Source organism: Chaetura pelagica, unplaced genomic scaffold (assembly GCF_000747805.2).
Source record: "Chaetura pelagica isolate M959 unplaced genomic scaffold, ChaPel_1.0 scaffold12, whole genome shotgun sequence".
Lineage (NCBI taxonomy): Eukaryota > Metazoa > Chordata > Aves > Apodiformes > Apodidae > Chaetura > Chaetura pelagica.
The window spans coordinates 438,660-452,863 of record NW_009952801.1 but is presented as its reverse complement, the minus strand read 5'-3'; the positions used below and the strand labels follow the sequence as shown (position 1 = coordinate 452,863).

At 40.8% G+C, this 14,204-nt stretch overlaps 1 non-coding gene across 1 annotated transcript; it reads left to right on the top strand.

Annotated features, from left to right (window-relative positions):
* The first annotated feature begins 7,300 nt into the window (after positions 1-7,300).
* TRNAN-GUU lies at positions 7,301-7,374 on the top strand. The gene has a single exon. It is a non-coding gene; the product is annotated as a tRNA-Asn (tRNA).
* The last annotated feature ends 6,830 nt before the right edge of the window (positions 7,375-14,204 follow it).

Below are 14,204 nucleotides of genomic sequence, written 5' to 3'. Positions count from 1 at the left end.
TGGGACTGTGCTCCGTGCGGGAGGGCCGCGGGCGAGGAGCTGGCGCTGGGCAGTACTGGTTTTTATTCCAAGCCGAGCGGTTTTTAAACACTCGGCACTCCGGAGCTGGCCGAGGAGCCGCCAGCCCGGGCTGGCGGGGGATGATGCCCTCTGAGCGCGGGTAACAACGTTCAGGGGCGATGAAACACCTTCCCGACTTGCCCGCGATGCTGAGTGAAGTGCTGTGATCTTACAGAAGGGAAAACCTGTTCCTCCACAGGCGCTGACTTGCGTAACACCTGGGGCAGGTGACGGGCAGCAGGTGTGCTGGCGGGACCCGGGCATCCCCGGAGGGCGCTGAGGGGCTGCCGGGCCTGGCCGGGCCGCCTGGCACCGGGAGCCTGGTTACTCAAAGTGACAGGTAAACCACGTATAAACAAACATCAAACTCAGGAACGGTGGTCAGTATTGGCCTAAGTACGGGGAATAAACAGTGAGTGAGTAGTCACACTTTGGGTTCATCAAGAACCCAAATCATGAGAGTACTTCATCTGCTTCATACTAGGGCAGTGGTGCACTTGGCAGATTTTGAAATACTTCTCTCAGACACATCAGAACTCTTTTTGTTAGGACCGGCCAAAAAAAAAAAATAAAATGGAAGAAAGTTATTTGTTTGTTCGTGTTTTTTAAACAGAGGTAAATAAGAATAATGGATGACCTAGATTTTGGACACGCAGAAAGTCTGTTTTTCGTTTGACTATACTTTTTATTACCTGTCACCCAAACAACACTGTTCTGAACGTTCTGCAGATAATTGAATTTGCTTATTAATTGAACAATAGGTATAAAAATCACTTGGGATTTAAAAAAACCACCAAAACAACAACAAACTTTTGAAACAAAATCAGGAGGTCTATACACTGCGAGCAAACCCTTATTTTCAGATCTGAACTGAAAGAACTGAAAGCATTATGCAAATGTAATGTACATACAAGATTTGAGTTCTGAGTATTCTAGTGTGCAGGGTTACTACATATTCAGTGGAGATGCCATTTCCACCCAACCTGTGTCTTTACTGTCAACAGATAGTAGCAATTTTTTTCTATTCAGTCAATTAATTCATTTGTTGTTATTTTTTTAATAATAAAAACATTTTGCTTTTTTAAAGTGCTCAGTTTTTTTCTCTCAGGGAGAGAGGGGAAAAAAGTACAGGTAAACTCCCAAGTGTATAGATTTGTAGTTACTGGGTTATTTTTTTCTTTAAAAAACATAAAAAGACCCCAAACACATAAAAAAAGCCAAACCTAATAATAGTATGTATTATTTTACTCCACAAATGAAAAATTCCCATTAATTTTTTTGTCATTCAGAATTCAAAAGCAAAGAATTTTCAAAGCCTTCTTACTGTCAATAAACCTTTGTATGTGTTAAAGTATTCCTGTTAGTGTTTAGCGTTCTTTGTCCTCATTTCGCATACGTTCCAGCCGCAGGCATTTTACACTTCAGGAAGCAACTCAAACATTTTGTAACAGCTTCTGTACCTGAAAGTATTCAGTAGAATATTTTTGGTAGCTTTTTGCATTGCTGCTCATTAATGATTCTTAATGGTCACAGGATCACACACAGAATTACCAAGGCTGGAAAAGACCTCTGAGATCATCAAGTCCAGCCTATGACCAAACACCACCACATCAGCTGGACCTGGTGCTAAGTGCCACATCCAGCCTTTCCTTGAACACCTCCAGGGGTGGTGACCCCACCACTTCCCTGGGCAGTCCATTCCAGTGTCTAATCATGCCCTCTGTGAGGAGGTGCTTCCTAATATCCAACCTAAACCTCCCCTGGAGCAGCTTTGGGCTGTGCCTCCTTGTCTTGTTGGTAGTTGCCTGGGAGAAGAGCCCAGCCCACACCTGACTACACAACCTCCCTTCAGTTAGTTGCAGAGAGTGATAAGGTCCCCCCTGAGTCTCCTCCAGGATAAACCACCCCAGCTCCCTCAGCCTCTCCCTGTAAGGCTTTCTCTCCAGTCCCTTCACCAGCCTCGTTGCTCTCTTCATTATCCTTCTTGAACTGAGGGGCCCAGAACTGAACACAGCAAACACCGAGGACCAGACACTCTTCTTCAGTTCTTTTTGTAACATTTATTCATGAAAAAGTAAGACATTTCATTAACCAAAACATATTTGCTTCAGCCTGTCTCAATGTGCAATATGACTGTGTTCAGTTTGCTGACTGTGCTGCAAGTCTGCAAGGTGCTTTTATGGCCATGGCTATAGCTCCTCAAAGCTTATCCTAGGGAACACTGCTACTCCTAAGTGTTGTAGGTGCAGAGGGCATGGAGTTCAGCTGAGCTCCCAGAGTACTGGTGCACCCTCTCAGGATGGCTGTAATGCTTGAGCAGCTTTTCTCTCAAAGTACAACTTTTTCTCCCAAAGCTAAAACATGATTCAGCTCTTTACCATGAGATAGCCTTTTTGGAGAATGTCACTGATCTTCAATCAAATTGGCTTCTTCCTATGAAAGAAGAGCAGAAAAGTCTCAAAACAACACTATTTTTTGTTTATAGATACCTCAACAAGTTACAGCGTACAGAAATAGAAACTCTGTCCTGCAGCCTTTGGAGGGCGGTTCCGGATCTGCTGCTGGAAGACCCTGGGCAGTCCTTACTTGCCCTGAAGCACTAACACTGGCCTTCAGTGTTGCCAAAAACTTCACGTATGGATTACATTCCTATTATTTTAGGACTGTACAAATGCATGCGGATACTGTTGCAGGTAAATTATCAATCCATCTGTGTATATTAAATATGTATGTGGATATCAACAAGACATCTGCTTTTGCTTCATCTGTCCTTTGAGACATTGCTTAGATGTTCAACTCCTTTCAGACTGGCTGCAGTGCCATGAGGAAGTGATCTGCATGCATGTGCAGTTGCTTCTTACAGGTTTTTCAAAAGCTATTTGAATTCTGCATCACTGCATATATCTTACTAATTCACACGGAACCCATTATATATAAAAGACCTGACATAAAAGGTTAATTAGGGATTGCTAAGTACCCTATGAAACCAACTCCAAACATGAACTATTATTAGCTAGAAGCAGATTTGTAATTTCCACTATATATATACTTTATTTTCCTGTTTGCTGATAAACTCAATAATAAATGCTGATAGTAATAAATGATAATAAAACTGCTAAGGTCTGCTAACTGTTTTGATGAGTCAAACCTCTGCTTTTGGTGTACAAATGCTAAAGTTTCATGTCGGCTTTCTGCTTGTTCTGCTGGAAACACCAAGGCTGTCAGTGGAAGGGGAGCACCTAGAGCAATCACGGGGAGAAGACTAGCAAAGAGAGGATTAATTGTTTCCAGAAGACACTGTGGTGTTACTTATGGTCACTATTGACAGAAACTAAAAATATTACTGTGATGTTCATTTGCACTGTTTCCCCCATGTGTCAATATAACAAAGCAATCAGAAAAGCAGGGTTCCTCTCACCTACCTCCACCCACTTGCAGCAAACCATTCAATTTAAACTAATCATTGACCTTGTCAGTAGAACTGGTGCAAGTAAGGCACTAGTAATTTGCTCAGAAGTTAGAAGGTGGATAACTTACCATTAGAAATTGAATTGAATTTGGGCAAGTTTAAATTGGACAAATGTCATTTACACCGGTATAATTTGGGTGAGATAATTAATCCTTTACTGCTTCCTGACGTTGCTTGGCAGGCTTAGTGTAAATGGAAGAACTTTGTGCCAAGGATCAAACCTGGTATGCAAATACAAGTTTGCTGGTAAGCTTAGTTCATAGTAGATCTGCTTTATTTTCCTTTATTTCCTGTTTTCAGCCTTACAGCCATGTGTAACTTCTCGAGTTAGATCTGGTGTTCTCAGCCAAAGACACAAGGCAATCCCAAGGACTGTAAGCATGTAAGAACAGATAAAGTGGCTACAGTAGTATAAAGTCAGCTATTACAGAGACAGCATTCTTGGTCAGAGGAATACTAGATGTGCTATGTTCCCTTTAGAGTTTTTATATGCTTATAGGAGTTAAATTAACTTTTCTCAAGTGCGTATATATATATATCTAAAAAAGAAATATCAGCACCAGAATTGGGAGAAAAAATATAATTTACCTCTCATCTGTAAGTTTCATAAGGGAAATATTAATAATAATATTATTAATAATAAATTAATAATAATATTAATAACAAACATACAAGTTGTCATAAGCTAACCAGGATATTCCCTATGTTCCCTTACAAGTTAAGTGTTGAATAATTAATCAGTAGAATCTGCTATGCCCCAAACCATATTACATATTAATTTCACTTGTGCAGCACTGTCAGATTGGTCTGGCCATCTTGTAATTTCAGAAATAGATTTGCATCTCCAACAGATTCTTGAACAGGGTAATATTTTCAGTAGTGCAGCGTTTGCTTCAGCAGCTTTTGTGTACTTGCCAAAATATGGAATCAGACATTTTAGCTGCTGAGTTTTCAGCCTCATAACAGCAGCCAGTCTTTCTGTAAGCATCAAGTTTCCTTGTGGCTTCTCCATGCATGGCAGCCATCTATTGCAAGTATTTGATTACATTAATGAAGAGGGAGTCGAGAGAGTAATAAGGGTTTTTCTCAGTGGACTTATTCAATCAAGCAGTGTACCCTGAGTACTCTCTCAGCCAAATACTGAAGTCATTACACTGCCAATCCTGTAACTTGGAAATTCTATCACAAATTACTGCTTTTACAGATTTTCAATTTAGATGAGTTTCTTAGTATACAAGTACTATTTTTTTTCTATTTCCCACCTCTCTTTTCTTTACTCTGAGTTGAGGGAAAATGGCAGTCATTGTTAGTTCCTTGTCAAACTGAGTTATTCCTTTTCATCAGCACTTTATTTTCACTTCATTCCTCTTCCTGTTTCCCCTTTATGATCCCGGGTGTGGCCCTTTGAAATTAAGAATATTTTGTATTCATGGGGCAGTCTTTGGGAGCCTACACAGCCACTGTCCAAGCTATGTCATTTCTGTGGAGCATTAGAAGCCACCTCTCCTGGCTGCCAGCAATATAGATGCTGTCCTATAGTTACCCTGGTCTCTTTAAAACAGGGAGTGAACATAATTTCCATGTCGGTTGGTACCATCTCTAGTAAAAATCATTGATGCTCATCATAATTAACATTCTGTGCCTGCTTTAGTAGTCTGTCTTATACTGGTCCATTAAAAAAATACTTAGCCTTGAGTTTAAAAAGTCCTACATCAAAGTATCAGGCAGCTTATGCTTAGTGTGCAGCAATAACATGCCCTGTCTCAATGGTCACCTTTGTCACATATACTAGCTAAGTGTACTCTGATAAAAAAGCCAGGTGCCTGTGTGAGTGACAGTTGATTTTCATTTATTGATTAACCTGACAGGAAGATGAGAGGGAAGGAAGTTCCAGGAAGAACTGTACAGAAGATACTGGTTAGGGAGTATAGCAAATCAACTTAAGCAACATAATAAAAAATTGCGTAAGATAAATACATTGGTAGAATAGACTTTCTAAATTAATGGAAGGGAAAACAATTTAGTAAGAGGGAGAGAGATCAGGCTGCACTTGTTATGAATGCTGGTTGAAGGTAAAGCATCTCTGTAAAGTGGTTCCCTTTGTTCCCTTAATTCTTAAAGAACCAGCTTAGTTTTCAGAGCCTGGAGTCTGTAATGGGGTCAGCAATCAATACAGGGCAAAACACAGCAAGGAAAACAGTATGATTGAGAGGAAAACAGTCAAAACCTAGAAAATTATCAAAAGACCATCATGATGAGGCTTAGATGAAGGGGCAGGCTGGATTTACCGTCAAAACCGTGTTCATAAACATAAAAGCAATATAAGGAAGGAGTTGAAGACAGGGAAAAAGCTGGAACAAGAAGAGGAAGTTTTCTGTTAGAAAAGAAAGTGAGAAGTGAAGCAGTTACTACTGCCTGCATAAAACGTCTGGAACAGTGGGGTAGAAAAATATTCCAGTGGATATGAAAACACTGGGTTAGGAAACAAAATCCTTTGGTCCTTGTGCCTTGACAGTAGCAAACCACAATGTCACAAAGGGCATATGGCAAAGAGAAATTAAGGACAGTGTAAGTACTAATGCTGAAGGAAGCAGTATCTCCTACTGGCTATGAGTAACTGGGAGAATGTTCCACTGGGTTTTAGGCCCCAACCTAACAGACCTGTTTGCATTCATGTATGATTGCCACTGTTTTTGTGCAATTCACTGTTTCAGAACCTCTCCAAAATATAAAGTAAAATATTAAACATAACTATTTGGATCAGGAAATGCTTCACTAGGTTATTTAATGCTGCTGGAGGGATGCTGCACAGCACCCTTTGCCTGGCCACTGAGAATACCCCAGCTCCACAGAGCAACTTTTAAGCTGTCCTCATTCAGCAGCCTTGTTTATCCAGCAATATTTTGGATAGTGAGACCGAGTGATTGTAAAAAGGGCACTTATATCACTGTGGAACCAGCTATTTAAAAGCAAACATATAAATGGGAAGCTCTGACTAGTTTATGGGACAACAGCTAAAGTTGAAAAGTCAAAGTATGAGAAGCTTTATCTGTGAATGAAAAATTTTAATTGACTGTTACATACGCCAGTGTGAAAATACACTTAAGAAAAAAAAAAAATCAAATCACTAAATGTCTTGTCAGCTCTGATTTTTCCAAGCAACTGATATTTATACACTTCATTTGATAATATCCTTTTAGGAGTGAAAACCAAGCTGTGTTAAAAATGGAAAAAGTCTGTTTTTACAAAGAGATCTCCAGAAGGTAATTTCTCACTGAACTTAATATAACTCTGGATCTTTAGAGTTATGCTAATTTCCCAAGTTTCTTTAAAGGAGTTTGAAATTTGGTAGAACTGGGTGTGCTTGACTGAGGTTGGAGAGAAAAATATCCCTTTTCTCTTGATTTTGATAGTGAGACATCAAGCCTTTGGAGGAGAGCTCTTTTCTCACTACTAACAGGGAGAACCTGCCAGCCAATATAATTTCTCCAATAAGAACAATCTTATTCATTTTCCATTGTAATTTCTTACAGGAATTTGCAGGGTGCTGTTGAGTAGTTTTAGCATGTAAACAGTGCATTACTTAACTACTATGTGAAATATTCTATTCCAATGGAACATTATATCCAAAGGTGTTTTTTTTCAGCTTGAAAGATTCTAGGGTATATTAGGATTTAATGCAGTGCCCCTGCAATATTTTGGGGAAGGCAATTTTATCATTTGAAGGAAAAATATTTATTTTTTTATTACAAAGATGTGGCTACCCAGGGAGTCTCTGTGGCGCAATCGGTTAGCGCGTTCGGCTGTTAACCGAAAGGTTGGTGGTTCGAGCCCACCCAGGGACGAGCTCTTCACATAGCACTGCCCTCGGTAGTTGAAGAGATCTTTATGTTTGTTCCCAACCGGATCTTTTCTATGAAGCTTTGGCCATCATTCTCCTAGTCCTCGGGCTCCTTAAAATCCTGGTTGGCTGAAGTATCAGCAATAGTTTAACAGACAAACATGTTTCCATTGTTCTTTATTCAAAGATGAAGTTGCAAAAAAATTTGTTTGATTTAAACAGTATGTTAAGGGAGTGATACTTAGGGTTCACCTTGTTTTGTCATGTCTGTCTGACACTGTTGGCTTTGCTGTGACCTCTAATGCTTCTATGCAATTTTGTGGTGTAGAAATGTAAAGATATATTTACAAAATATCAACATGGGCTATTGTGCACCACGAGCTTAGCAGAGATTTGTCACTCAGGAATGAACAGATAGCTGAGAGGTTGTGCCACTTCCAGAAATCCTGTGTGAAAGCCTGGTGAGTTGGAATCTGCAGGACAGCTCTTGTTGTTTGCTTCTAGCCTGTGCATGGCAGGCTTTCATAGTCGGCACATGGATCTGAGTTTTTAATGTGATGGTTTTGCTTATGCTTTAAAAACACTCATACCGAGAGGCTTAACTAGCAGAATATTACTTTCTCTAAAGCCAAAACCAGACCAAATCCATATGGAGCGAAACCACTGAGACCTATATCCTTCAGCAGCTCTCTCCAGCTATCATTTTGTGAGGCAGCCGCAGGGAAAGCTGGCAGGTCTCTTTCTCCACTGCCCACCTGCCAGTTCTCATGGTACGTGCAAGAACTTAATCTTTTTGACATCTGTTGTTTTCTTGATCTCTTGAAATTGTGCTGGAGCATCAACATGTATATCCTGGGAAAGAGGCAATAAAAGTGCTGTTTTCAAATCTGACAGCAAAACTCCAGCATAATATTGTCTTGGGAGCAGGAAGCAGACAATTAGCTGATAGGGAGGTGGGCCAGTCGCCAAGAAAGTACACTGGCCTTGAACTAGATGCAAAAGAGCAACTAACAAAGCCAGAAGAGATCTTTGTTCTTGCTTGTTGGCTTTCACAGAGTCCTTCCACTCTAAGAATAAGGCGCCAGTCTTAAAAACACCTCCTGGTTCTCAGAACATGTCTCTGTGCCCTCAAGGTGGCAGAAGAGTGCAAAGCAACTTTAAAATGGGAAGAAAATCCCAGCTGTTTTTCAATGCACTAGATCTGGATCAGAAAACCAGTTTTAAATGGTAATTTTTTAGATCATGCTATCATAAATTTCAGAGTTTCAGACAGTAAAATGTTCTGAGTTTAACTGAAATATCCATTAAGCTTCACAGCCACGCTAAGAAACAGACAAAGGGATCAATATGAATCAATGCAATTATCCTTCATGGTGTGTTTGAACCGTGCAGTATCACATTAGTGGCAAAGAGGTAAAGGAATCAGACAAATTTACAGAAAACAGCTACTGAGTTATTGCATATGAAATTTTCACTGTATTTATGTAGAATTAACATTGACAAAAGGTTTATAGACTAAGCTTCTGGAGCAGAGGACAAGGAGATATTGACCAGAAAAGAAGGTAAGAGAGAAACTCAGTTAATCCAAAAGTCAGTCCTTGGCCTGTAATTTTATTAGGGGAGTGGTCACACCTGGAATGGATAATCAAGACTTAATACAAAGAAGTGATCTATGAAATCCTGATATGTGGAAAATAGTAAAGGCTATTTAGGTGGAAATATGATTGTATAGAGGGCCAGAGAAACACTGGTTCAAACATGAGCAAGATCTTAGAAACACCTTTGTTTACTGTTTGACATGCTTGTCAAAATGTGTAGTTATTGGTGATCCTGCAGCAGAGGGTTGGGTAGGGGTTAGGCATGTAATTCCTGAATCTCCAGGAGAGACAAAGAGCTCACACTCCCAAATGAACTGAGGGCATCCCAGTTCAGGAGGAGGCAGCTGAAATGTTATTTCCTCTCACCTGGCAAAGAGAGCAAGCATGGAGGATGGAGCCAGCCAAGGACATTCTCAGCTGTAGGCACAATCCACCAGCTCATCTTGCCCAGAGCAGGAATTCTTAATCTTAACTCTTTAGATATTCAACAAATTAGAGACCATTAACTAAGACAATAGTTTCAAAAGTTACAGAAACTATATGAAATAAAGTATTGAAGTCTGTGCCCCAAAACAAAATGTGGAACTGAAGTTCAAAGGAACTCTTGTGTCTATTTGCAAATGCAAGTAGCTGAGAAAGATGAAGATGATGCACAATTAATTTCCACTCTTTGTGAACTGTGAGGCAGGTGTTCTTCATGGATGTGGTTTGCCTTCTTTGTTCATCTTCAGAAGAATAAGCAGAGGTCCTTCAGATCTCTTCTGTAAATTCTAGACCACCATGTGGTCTGAAGACTAATTTATTAGGTTGTGAATAATTTACTCAAGTGTGGGTGCAGTTGTTAATAGCTTCTGCTTACACCTCAGGAAGGACAAGGCTGTCTTTCCCTTGCAAAAACTTTCAACCTTTCCAGTAGTGCAGGCAGACAACAGGAGGAAAAAACTGAAACCTCACCCTGGGTTAAGATAAAAATAAATACTCCAGAGTGATTGCAGTGTAAATGGATTGCTTAGAAAGAGAGGTCTACTTCTCCAAGAGATTTTCTCTTCTGGAAACACAGGCCTGGACTGTGGGAGCTCAGTAAGCATCCAGCAGTTTGTTCAGAAGATGGAGAGGAAGAGTCACCTGTGAAATGCCATCTTGAACTTCCTTTCTGCCATCTGTGTCCTTATAAACCTCATAGCAGTACTGTAGAACTGAAGGAACCCAGTTCTGCAGTTCCTCTGTAAATTAAATCGTTTTTGCTGCAACCTGTTCCAGATCACTACCAAACGTACCTGTCCTGGTTTGAGCCAGGATGAAGCCAATTTTCCTTTTACTGATTTTTTTTTCCTTCAGTGAGCTTTTTTTTTTAGCTAGTCACAGTGTGTTCTAACTAAAGCTGGTAAGACAGTGGAATGTTTTCTAACTGCTGGGTCTTCAAGGTCGCACCTTCACTCTGCCATCTCAGACACTACAGGGAGATCTGTGACCCCCTGTAGGAGGCTGAGTTAGACAGACAGCAAAATTGGCCAAAGATACTCCATTCCATATATCTACGTAAGCTCAGAGGAAGGTCAGAGATCACAGAAGAAAACTTCATTCCTTCTTCTTCTTCCCTTCTCTTCCGTCCATGGCCGGCGTCCAGGGAGGACTCTGTTCATCCATCACCGTCGATCCTCAGGCTTGATCTCTCGTGACCCCCATAACTCTCTGCTTTCTCCAGCAGCAGCTCCGGGATTCCTCGGGACTCTTCCCAGTTCAGCTTCCCTTCTCTTCCATCCATGGCCGGCGTCCGGGGAGGACTCTGTTCATCCATCACCATCAACCCCCAGGCTCGAGCTCTCCTGACCCTCATCATTCTGTGCTCTCTCCAGCAGCAGCTCCGGGATTCCTCGGGACTGTTCCAGCTCAGGAGATGCTGTGGGAGTTGCTGGAGGGTGGGAGGGGGCAAGAGCCTTTTGCACATATCTGAACATATTTATATATAATTGTATATATTTTCTTGTATCATTAGCGTTTAATTAAAGCTGTGTAGTTTAGTTTTCAGTCCAGCAAAGTCTCTCTCTTTTTCTCTCTCCTTCCCTACCTGGGTGGGAGGGGATGGAGAGCCTTGTCCAGCCAAACGGTGCCAGTGCCGCACACCTGGAACCACAGAAGCCCCTTTAAGCACTTCAGGGGCCGTTCGTGAGAGCCCAGGCCAACAGACGGTGCAGCGCGCCCGTGGGAATGGTGGGAGCTGCTCCTGCTGAGGCTCTGAGGAATTTGCTCTGGTCTCATTTCACTCAATGAGCCTATTTTGGTAGCTTGAAAACCGTAAGAGGGGAAAAAAAACCCCAACATATGTTTGGTTTTAAGATGGTCTTGACAATAATTGTTGTAATTAATTATATCTGTCCCAGGGGTTAATAGAGAGTGTCTGACATTTGTTTAATAAGTGGCCCAGCTTAAACTGTGCCACTATGTCAAATGCTTGTGTCTGACATGGCATTCAAATGTTGCATTGTTTGTTTGGGCAGTTGAAGTTGGCTTCATAGGAAACACCATTTCATGAGGAGCTGGAAGGTATTCTTATGCATGGAATCATGTTTAGGAAATTTTGGTCATGGAAAACCTGTATTCAATCACCTGCTTTCCAGAAACGGACACATTTACTCTAGCCTAAGAATATGGAAATACAGTAATTTCTGCAGAAGACAGACACCACAGACTGCATTTATTTTGCATCTGAAGTTTGTGGGGGAGCAACACAGAAAATTAGTGGTGTTTTAATGAGCTCAGAATGAAGCCTGAGTAAAGCTAGATGCTGGTAGCATGTCTAAGAATTTCTTTAATTGAACTTGCTATTATCTTATTGTTTAAAGTTGCTATACGTTATGCTAATACTGTAAAACACTGAATCAAGTGGGTAGTAGAAAAACAGCTTCTAGGAAATCCTGTCTGAAACCACTAAGTACAACAGCAAAACTGAAAAAGAGTCATATCAAAGGCTGGAATTTAGAATTGTGTGATGAAAATGTAGATCTGTTAATGTTGTTTTGTCCCTTATTTGTATTAAAGGAAATTTGTGTTCCTATTTTAAACTGATAAACAGAGATCTTTAAGATAACTGTTAGTGGCTCATTATTCTCTTCCCAGTGAAGCAGCTTGCATGGTTACAATTGCCCCTTCTTCAACAGCTTTCAAGGTTTTGAAGCTTCTTTTCACTCTTGCTTGAATTTGTTGTGTTCTCATCACCTCTATTATTTATTTACTTGAATTCTGCAGTATTTTAATCTATAGAATCATACCACGATGGAGCACTGCCTGCCAGTGCCCCCTTGGTCTCTATACCCAGCCTTACCCAGCTTCTCCAGCAGTTCTGTTCCTGTGGAATACAGCCAGGGCTCACTACAAACTTCACCTTTCATTTAGTTACTCCAGCTATTTTCCTTCCAGATTTCTTTCTTGTTCTGAATGCATACTTGAACCTATTTTAACCCTATTGTTTTAGATAATTTATGCTAACAGTCTAGTTGCATTACTGCTGATACATATCTGCGTATAATTAAGTTCTCTAGAAATAATCCTTATAGGGAGGCAGATCACTCCCAAAGTTAGTTAAGCTCCCTTCACTAGTTTACTCAACATTGTATTAAAAAATTAGACAGTGTGAAGGCTCCTTGTGCTGACTGCAGTTCCTGCCATGTCCCAGAGTGCATCAAAAGAAGCATGGCCAGGTCAAGAGAGGTGATTCTCCCCCTCTGCTCAGCTCTCTTGAGATGCCACCGGGAGTCCTGTGTCCAGTTCTGGAGCCCCCAATGTAAGAAGAACATGGAGCTCCTGGAGCAAGTCCAGAGAAGGGCCACAAAGGTGGTGAGAGGGCTGGAGCAGCTCTCCGATGAGGACAGGCTGAGAGAGTTGGGATTGTTTGACCTGGAGAAGAGAAGGCTCTGGGAAGACCTCAGAGCAGCCTTTCAGTACCTGATGGGACCCTACAGGAAAGCTGGGGAGGGACTTTTTTCAAGGGCTTGTAGTGAAAGGACAAGGGGTAATGGATTAAAACTAGAAAATGGGAGATTTTGGTTAGACATCAGAAGGAAATTCTGTAGTGTGAGGGTGGTGAGACACTGGAACAAGTTGCCCAGGGAAGTTGTGGATGCCCCCTCCCAGGAAGTGTTCAAGGACAGTTTGGATGAGGCTCTGAGAAAACTGGTTCAGTCAGGTGTCCCTGCCCATGCAGGGAGGTTGGAATTAGATGGTCTTTAATGTTGCTTCCAACTGAAACCATTGTGTAATTCCATGATTTTAGCTACAGTCCTTGAGAGGAAAAAGTTTCTTCAATATTGTGCATAGCATAAGCAAAATGCTTGATTGGGTGGCAAGTTCTGATGAGCTCAGAAACAGTGCCAAACAGTGTCTCCTCATGCTAATGAGGCTTGAAGGTGTAAGGTAGATGCTGTGTATTTTTTTTCTGGTTTCATTTACAAATTAATCCACTTTTGTGGCAAAGGTGTGAAAGCACAGAAAAATCTGGATGTTACCAATGGGCTGGTAGAAAGGAATAATTTTCTGCCTAGCAGGAAAAATGCTGAGATCACTGATCTCTGATGCTGATCACTGAGAGCAAAGGAGAAAACAGAAGATGACAATAGAGACAGCATTTGCCATTAGTTGTTTCCCTTCTAAATCTCAAATGTTACTATTGTCCTAGCAATAACCTTTGCATACATCCTAGTAGATTACATAAGACTGAAAGATGTAATTGTATCTTTTCAGTCCTTGTAGGAACTTCCTGGCATGTAGATAATCTACATGAGAAAATAAACTCTTAACATTTAAAAGTCTTTATTCTCTTTTTACAACAAAACCAAAATCTGTATTTTGAAATATTAAGGCAATAATAGAAATACTAACACTTTTAAGAGTTATCATCATCCAACAAATTAATCCAGGTGTCCAATCCTGGATAAATACAGTGAATAAACCTGAAGTATGTTTTACTTAAGAAAAAATGGACTGTATTTTATCATGGGAATTTCTCTTCTGTTAATTCAGCACAGAGTTGTGGGTACATGGCAACTGCACTTAGGGCCATGTTTTGATATTTGCCCTGTTTTACTTCATCAATTAATTGCAAGCAAGAACTAAGAGCTTTCTTTAGAAACAGTATTAAGTGCTTATTTCTCCTTGCACAATTTGGAGCTGCCTTCAGACTCAGCTGCTAATTTCTTCAGGTTACAGGCACCTTCTGGATATTTTATTCTTGCTTCCCCTT